Source organism: Meleagris gallopavo, chromosome 1, assembly GCF_000146605.3.
Source record: "Meleagris gallopavo isolate NT-WF06-2002-E0010 breed Aviagen turkey brand Nicholas breeding stock chromosome 1, Turkey_5.1, whole genome shotgun sequence".
NCBI lineage: Eukaryota > Metazoa > Chordata > Aves > Galliformes > Phasianidae > Meleagris > Meleagris gallopavo.
This window is the reverse complement of record NC_015011.2, coordinates 10,938,229-10,947,237: the sequence shown is the minus strand read 5'-3', so window position 1 is coordinate 10,947,237 and position 9,009 is coordinate 10,938,229. Positions and strand designations below refer to the sequence as shown.

Genomic DNA, 9,009 nt, shown 5'->3' with positions numbered 1-9,009 from the left:
CGGCGAGGCCCCACCGCCGCCTCCTCACGCGGCATTTATAGGGCCGGGAGCGTTTATTTATGGGGAAACACGGGCTGCCGGCTCCGGGCCGACGTGGGTGACGCCTCCGTCCGCCTCCCCGGCTTCGCCCTGCCCCGGGCCGGCGCTCCTCGCAGCAGCCCTCCTAGCCCCGGGGCCCCTCTGTCCCGTCGGGGAGGAGGCTGCATTTCAAAGCGCTCGCCCGGCGGGCACGCAGCCCCAGGAGCTGCTCTCTGAACGTCACCAGCTGCAAGCAGACGTGGTTCAGAACCCATAGGCTCTTTGAGTCACACCTGCGGCCGCAGATGGTGGCAGCGGCTTCTGGTTTGCTCGAGGGGATCGGAGAGAATGAGCTCCTGGGTGGTCCTGTTGTAACTTTGGCTTAGAGATAAGACGGGCTGAAAAAGTCAGACCTGCTAAGCACTGCGAGCTACGCCAGCAGCTGCTCTGCGTTAGGTGTGCAGGACAACCTAATAAATATCTTGCAATTGTAAAGCAAAGCGTGTGTCCTCATAGAATCATCGCAGAATGGTTTGGGTTGGAAGAGATCTTAAAGCCCCCAGCCCCAACCCCTGCCGTGGGCTGGCTGCCCCCCACCAGCTCAGGCTGCCCAGGGCCTCGTCCAACCTGGCCCTGAGTGCCTGCAGGGATGGGGCACCCACAGCTCTATGGGCAGCTGTGCCAGGGCCTCACCATCACGCCAGGAGACAATTCAAATCTAGAATCAGTGAGTTGAATGTGTTTCAACTCACATCAAAGAGGCATTGAGGGCACACACTGAGGGCACTGGATCAAGCAAAATATTTGTTCAATGAGCTACTTAGTTGTGGATATTCTTGACGGCCTTGGTTTTAAAGCACAGTCTTAGCTCCAGGCACGTTGAAGCTGTAAAGAGGTTATTTTCTGAAAGTACATTTTGTAGTGTAACACACAATCTGCAGGTTCAGACCGTGACAGATTTCCCCTACTGCTGTACTGTGAGAAACATCTAGGTGAACTGCTGATATGCTCTGATATGAGCAGTATTGTACCAGGCAGCCAAACAGCCTGCTTGCAAAGCAGAGCCACAGTGTTTTGTAGAAACCCTTAAACACAGCACTGAAAGGAGTACAACACAGCAATGGGATTTTAAGGAAAGTCATCTTATATAAATGCTATGCACTCCAGAACAAGAAAGCTTTCAGATTGGTTTTGCTAGCAGATAGTACTTTGGGAATGGAATTAATACTGGAAAGCAGAATGGATGCCTGATTCAGTTTGATGTATACTAAACTACACATGGAAAATTCAGCTGGCTTAAATACTGCGTACTCTGCTGAGTTAAGATCCACTCTGATAAAACCAAGTAGCATGAAAAGTTGTTTTGAAATCTAACTTTGAAAAGCTGTTGTGGTAACATATTCTTAGGTTCTAAACTGAGTACAAAGACAATGACATGATTCCAGAAGATATAACGGCTTCTAGTTTAGTCATTAAATTAAAGGAAAACAGAAACATTTGCAGGAAATAACCATGGATGCCCTATGCTTCACAACACACATTAACTCAATTTTGAGGACTGGATGAGTATTACATATTCGTTTCTCATAGCACACCTACAGAAGTGCAGTTATTTTATAATCCATGTAACTAGGACTTTCAAAGAGAACCAGATAATAACCCAAATCAAAGCAAACCAAATCAAACCAACTAAACCAAACTAAGAGTCCTACTGACCATGACAATTAACACTGGGAGACTACAGTACAAAGAATCTGGTCCAACTGTAACTTGTGAACTCGTGCTCTTTTCAAATCTATTTCTGCAGCATGTGTCTGGCTGAACTGCACTCTGAGATTCAGTCATCTCACAGGTGTGAGATGGTGTAGGATCATCAGCAGTTGGTGTATGAATGAGAACTCTGTAGGACTGCATACTGGCAGGACAGACTTAAGCACATTTGAGGAGACTTCAAGAAAAAAATACCATCTGTGTAACACAATGTATTTACCCATGTTTGAAAACAAAACAAATTGAGGAAGATGATAAGGAATGAAACACCACAGGATGTTCGCTTCCTTTTACAACTTCAGAGTGTTTTTCTTCCTCTTTTTTTTTTTCCTTAGCTTCAAGGAAAAAAAAGCTAAGTTTTCTAAACCCTTTTGTTCCCCTTTTTATTTGCTACTCTTTCTGAAATAATCTTGTTCATCTTAGTCTAGTGGGAGGTGTTTCTGCCTATAGGAGGGGGCTTGGAACTAGATCTTGATAGTCCCTTCTGATCCAAACCATTCTATGATTCTGTGATCCTGTATTTGGTATGTCAAGACAAGGATGGATGCACAGCCAGGGCTCTGCTTATGACATTGCTATATGGTCTGTTCCATTGAGTCCATAACTCAAAATGCCCAAGCCACGTCTAGAGAAGAATCAAAGCCTAAGATTTTGCCCTTACTGACCAAGAGTAAGAGTTCCTTTTACTTGCTGCACCAGGTCTTCTCTGTATGTCTTCAGAAGGGAAGGAGTAGGTTAGTGCCTTGCTGGCCAGTCTTAGTTTCTTCCATAGTCACAGGAACAAGGGTTTGAACTTCAGGCTAAGAGAGACACTGAACATGGTCTCACTTTTCAGGTGAGCAGCTATTAAGCTCTCTCACAAAACATGATTATCATCAGAAGTTCTGCCTCTTCTGATTTGGTTGAAAACACAAAGAATAAACCCAGTTAGACTAGACAGACAGCCTGCTCTCCAGCAGCTGAACAGAGGAAAGGATTTAAACTATGAACTCAAATCCTGCAGATGTTTTTATTACAGCTACAATCAGTGTCCAACTTCCTGATCAGTTTTGAGAGATGCTTGGTATCTCCTCGTCTCCAATAAACACGCTAGCTCTGGTATCAACCCCCTCTCTATACCACACATGGCTTAGGCTCCCTCTTGCCAAACCTCTGTGTACCCATGTTTATTTGGGAATCTGGATACCCCAAACCTGGTTGTGTTGGTGTAGAGTAAGACCACCTCGGTGGTTTGAAGGGAATCTACTGCATAGAAAGAACCTTCCTTTAGGATTGCAGCACGTTCCTCCTCCAAGAGGTGGAATAGCAATGTTCTTTTAGAACAGACCTGACAGTAGGGTTTTTCTGTGGATCACAACTGTATTTCAGGCTGATGGGCCCAAAATCAGAGGGACTCTCATTTTCCTCACAACATACCTTGGTTCTATTTGCAAAATTTCTCAAGAGAGAAATCAAAGTATCACATTTTATCACAGAAAACAAAACATTCCATGTTCTGTCTGAATTGGAGATGCTCAGTTCCAGAAATATGTTTTTAGGCCTTATTCAATTAACATATGCAGGAATCTTCAGCGCAGAGTACTGCAGGACTGGAAGGATATAACTGAAAACCGATTTTCCATCATCATTTACAAAGTAAATTTGGTGTTTCAAGGAACATGAGAACTGAGACAGTTGTATAATACTTCTGTAATAACTTCACATTTGGAAATACAAATTTATTTTCAGTACTGAGCAAAACCAGAGTTTTCACCCTTCAGAAAAGCTCTGAAAGCAGTGTCTCTTCAGTGAGGACGTGTAGCTAGTACTTGTTGCAGCAAGTACAGCTAACACAAATACGCATTTTCAGGAAAGACTCTGTATGTTTCACATTTCTAAATAAGTACATGAGCAGGTATTTGTTGCAAAAAAAATGGAAAAAAGGAAGAACGCTCTGGTTAACTGTGAATGCATTCCTTAAGGGAAAAGCAGAGTTAAGTCTATTAATATTCAGGTCAGTTCTCAGGCACCCACCATGACCTCACTGCTTTCTTGACTCAGCAGAAAAAAAAGGAGTTTAGGAAAAAAAACCTCATAAACACAGAAGTAGTTTGATTCCATCAGCATTAGCAGAGAACTTTGTTAACTCTTTCCTACAAAACAGGCAAACATAGATACCTTGGACCAAACCGCCTCAAAGTTTGAGATATAAAAAAGTACAAGTTTGGTTTACTTTTTTCCCAGTATATGACCCATAACTTACAATATTACTGACTAGAAAATTTTACTTAAAATTGATCAATCTGAATTCCCACAGGTTCTGAACATGTATGAAATGTTTTGAAACAATGCACAGGCAAACGTCTGAAACACTTACCTTCTGCTACAATTTCCAGATATATTACCTCAGTTTCTAGTTTTATAAAAGAAAAGTATGTTTCAATTGTTTCTTGTAAGGACATAGTTCTACAAAGCCAATAATACAAAATAATTCCTGCTGGAATAACAGAAGATTTTTATATAACTAAGCTGGGATGAGTTAGAACTCTGAAAGAGCTGAGTGTGTTATCCAACTTAAATAAACGTCTTAGACGACCACTCAAGAAAGATGACCATCATTCTACTATTTCCTGCTAGGGAAATCTGATAAAACTATACCAATAATGGACATGGCAGAAGAAACAACTAAAGACAAAGTGGAAGGTCTGGGGCTTTAATCAATGCCTAATCTTTACTTAGTGGAATATCTCCTATGGCATGATGTGCAAAGGTTTTGTTCCTTTTTTTCCCCCTAATAGCTGCCTCTTCATTCTCTCATTGAGCAAATCACTCTCTTCCAATTAGGCAGTAGGAAGTGCCAGGCTGAGGTAGGTGGCATAATTACAGAAGGTAGTATGAGTATCATGTACTGAATGCACATTTAGAAATACTATGCATGATTTTCAGCTTCCATGAAAGTCATACATACCATTATGCGTGCCTCCAAACTCCAGTAATGCCCTACAGCAAGAATGGTGAAGCATCTGATCTTCCTACTCAAGGTAAAGTATAGATAACATCAGTGCACATTACTCTAAGATAGACAAAGAGTACACTTCATGATGTCTTTCATTTCTAATTATCTACTTATAATACAGGAAGAAATGCTTGAATTTCAGTGAGTAGATAACAATAAATAGCAAAACAAGTACTGCTTGCTATTGTTTTCAATCTAAAAAAAGTGGGTGATATTTGGGGGCAGATAGTGTTAGTTCTGTTCTTCAAAGCCACACTTGCTTATATATATAAATATATTATCCTTATATAGAGAGTATAATACTGTGTGTATATATGTACAGAGAGAGAGAGAGAATTTAATGTATACAAGACTATTTACTGTAGATCCTAGAAAGAACCGAAAGATCCACAAACATTAGTTTTTCATATCCAGAAGCAATCTTCTGGGATGAAGCAGCATCACTTCCCAGGCTTCCAACCACAGTCTTCAGATCAGAATGCAGAACTAGGATAACATTCTGTTAAATATTACAGAATGATTGAAATTATATATATATATATATATATAAATAATATAAAAAATAAACATTTAATGACACCACCAAAAACTGGGGAAAGGTGAGGTGCTACTTCAAATCTGGAAAGTTCTGAAACAAGCAAATCTGCCATCTCTTAGAATCTCTGAGTACTTTCTATACTACATTCTATACTACATCTGCAAGGATGAACTATTTTTTTTAAACATCCTTACTCAATATGCTATGATGATACGCTTTGTAGTCCTCAACATGCTATTTTAAAATTCTATTTCCTGAGCAATCCAAATTACCCCTATGAAGAAGGGGGCCTGGTTTTCGGAAGCTCAGTATCACCAAGTTAGAAGTGCATTTTTGTTCTTTGTGTATGGACACATGTACACAGCTCTGGTAAGATAACACATTGGGTGAGATTTACATGAATAAACTCACACTCACAAACTTCAGCAATCTCTTTAATATAACAAACATATCCAACTTTGGAATACAAATTGGAACCAACCAACAAAAAAAACTCAAAATAACTTTCAGAATGCCAAAGAGGGCTTATGCAGAACAGTGCACTTTTACTCTGAGGTATTGTATTCATGAAAATAAAACAAAAATCAAACCAACACAACTATCCTCCAACATTTTAGAAGAATTTTTAGCAAGGCAAAAGCAGTTAGGTGGCATGTACTGAATAAGCATGTGTAAACAGTGTAAAAATACAGAATATTAATAATAACCAATTCAAAACTTTGGTTATGAAAACTGATGTAACCCCATAAATTGAAGAAAAATAAGCCAGAATAATGCAAAATATCATTTGTTAAAATATGTTCATCCATGCAGCCAGGTGGAAGTCAGAAGCTAGCAGGATGGATTTTAAAATACTTTCCTTTATTTAGTAACTTTTTTCAGATTGATTGTCATTCAGTTTTCCATGGAAAGAGTACGATTGATGAAAAGCTTCAGTCCACTGGTAAATGTACTTTTGAAGATTCCAACAAGGTGTTACAAATGATGTTTGTTTAGATAGTTTTTTATTATTCAGCACGACATACAATCCCACTCAAATGTTACAAGCAAATGGTGCAATCGCACACTAATTTTTACCATTCTGGAAGGTGAGAGCTGGAAGATTGGCTGCTCCAGGTGAACTGGAAGGTTTTCATGTTTTTCCTCTCAAGAGCAGCAACAAACTCCATAGCAGACCTGGTAAGCCACTTAACATTTTATTTCAAACAAATAATATATTGGCAACCAAGATATATGAGTGGAATCTGGATTGTGACCAGCAGTGCATGTGCTTCTCAGAAAAATCAAGCTTTGTTTCAGATGCACATCAGGAGCCTAAGCAGCACGAGGCTTTTCAGACTGAAACAATTATACCAATGCCATCTGCCTGATGCACACTTACAGGTCTTTCTTGTCTTCTGCTTCACTTGAAGCGTTCTGAAAATAGAATAAAAATTGCATTTTATGTCTGGGAAGACATGACGGCAGTCATGCACTGTTTTGTCCTCTTGTATCTGCTTTGTTCACTATGCACCCTTCAAAGCTGTAGTCCCACCAATACCATCCCCACATAACGTGCTTCTGATCCCAATGTATCAGCAGCCAGGTAGCCTGCTTCTCCTCTGATCACGTTATAGTTGAACTGTGCAGAAAACTAAGCAGTAAATGCTCTCTACTAATAACTCTTAGGGATAAATCAGTTGCATCTACTGTGCACTCAGTACTTTCTGTACTTTCTAGTCTGATGTAAACTCAGAACTGTAAGGATGTGAGCACAAGACCATAAAACTGTTAGAAATGCAGCAGAACTCCTACAGCTCATTACCCAGGGAAGCACAAAGGCAGCACAAAGATGGCAGTCTCAACTTTGGAATGCAAACTGAATAGTCTCTAAAGAAGGACACAACGAAGCAGGGAAATTAGTAAGCAGCTTCACACAATACGGAATTATAATCAGCTCAAACTTGCAATCTGATCGACCAGTTTCTTAATACACAACCAACAAACCAAACCGCTCCTCTTGCAAAGTGGTCACCAGAATTTTAACATCAATGTATTTTCTCTCAAGGCCACTATCTGTAAACAGACTAACATTCACAGATTGATCGATTTCAACCCAAACTAACAGGGTCAGGCAGATGTTCAGCATGAAGTATACGAACACCTCACAGACAAAAAGAACAAGCAGGGCTCCCAGTTCTACCTGAAATAATTACTGTATACATTACAGATACTGCTGCCATGCACATGTGCAAACCTCATCAAACAGCTAATCCAGTTTTAGCTCACTGAGCTTCTTTTTCTATTGTTTGAATTTTTGTATTTGCCTGTTCTTAGCCTAGGCAGTTTCAGTTTTTTCATTCTTGCATTGTAACAGCATTGCAACATTTATAATCCACTGTTGCAAAAGCATGTTTAAAGAGCAAACAAAATAAAATGACACCTATAAACTATGTATACACCACACACACTACTGCTATCATTTTCTCAGAAGCTTCATTTTGATCCAAAACTGAATCTTAGCTCTCAAGAGACATTAGAGTATGTCGATGACCTGAAGAGCAAAGAAGAAAATGCTAATAGCTTTGCCATCCAGTTCTTTCAAGACAAAATTTTATTCATTTAAAAAAAAAAAAAGAAAGTTCAAGGAGTGTTTCCCATTTAAACTTCATGCTGTACTAAAGGTTTTGCATAGTAAATAGCTAACAAACAGAATTTTGCAGCACAATTCAGAACACTGGGCTTACACATGAGCCGGAACCACTCACCTGAAGTCGTTCGTATTCTTTCATCAGACGGTCATATTCTCTTTTAAGGCCTCCAGACTGCTTTTTAACTACTGCCACTTCATTATTTGCCTTGAGGAGAGCTGTAAAATATCAGGATTTGTGTTTCAATCATTAACTGTACTGCTGTACTTCGGAGCTCTGTTTATGTATTAGTGCTCCACCGTACTTGACGGCCCTTCCTTGTGAAAGCTGAAATTTAGAATGGAGCATCCCAGAAGGACACAGGAACAGATGAGGACAGGGAAGGGAAGGAAAATGATTTATATACACAAATGGCAAAAAAAGGAGCACGGTGGGGCTGTATGAAAGGTAAGTGCAAAACCAGGAAACTTCTGAGCGGAATGAGAAAATGATGAGACTGTAGTTTTATGCCATACTGCAGGAGACAATTCCAGAAAAACAAAACACCACAACTCCAAAAGCCATCTTAAAAGGAAGATGGTATTCAAACACTGTGTGAAATTTTGGCAAACTAACCAAGGATATCTGTCAAATATGGGGAAAGGAGGTGAAATATTACATTATTACAGGAGCATAGACTCCCATATTTTACCATGCAGGAGTTCATTCATTAGAACCATCACTCTATGGATGAGAAAGCAAAAAAGGGGATGGGGGGCAGGGAAGGGGGAACAGAAACTATGAAAAGGCTTTTACTATCAGGATATATATATATATATATATATTTACCTACTCCCTATTTCAAAAGAAATAAGTTGAGAGTAAGTCTATGCTGCAAGTCAGTTGCAGTACAAAATAGCCAAATCCAGAGGGGCTTATTTACAATGGGGGGCAAACCAGCACCAAGTTTCACAAAGCCATTACTCCTAAACTGTTAGTGAGCATCCAGTAAGGTCACTTAGACATCATGCTCTTTTGCTATAGGCATCTCATCTGTATATGGTTTTTTTTTTTTTTTT

The 9,009-nt window shown here is 39.8% G+C and overlaps 1 long non-coding RNA gene across 1 annotated transcript; it reads right to left on the bottom strand.

The window, feature by feature from the left end:
- Nucleotides 1–5,739: 5,739 nt before the first annotated feature.
- LOC109370498 lies at nucleotides 5,740–9,003 on the bottom strand. The gene is made up of 2 exons (XR_002120693.1): nucleotides 8,069–9,003; nucleotides 5,740–6,737 (listed from the first exon to the last, which is right to left on the bottom strand). It is a non-coding gene; the product is annotated as an uncharacterized LOC109370498 (long non-coding RNA).
- Nucleotides 9,004–9,009: the final 6 nt, after the last annotated feature.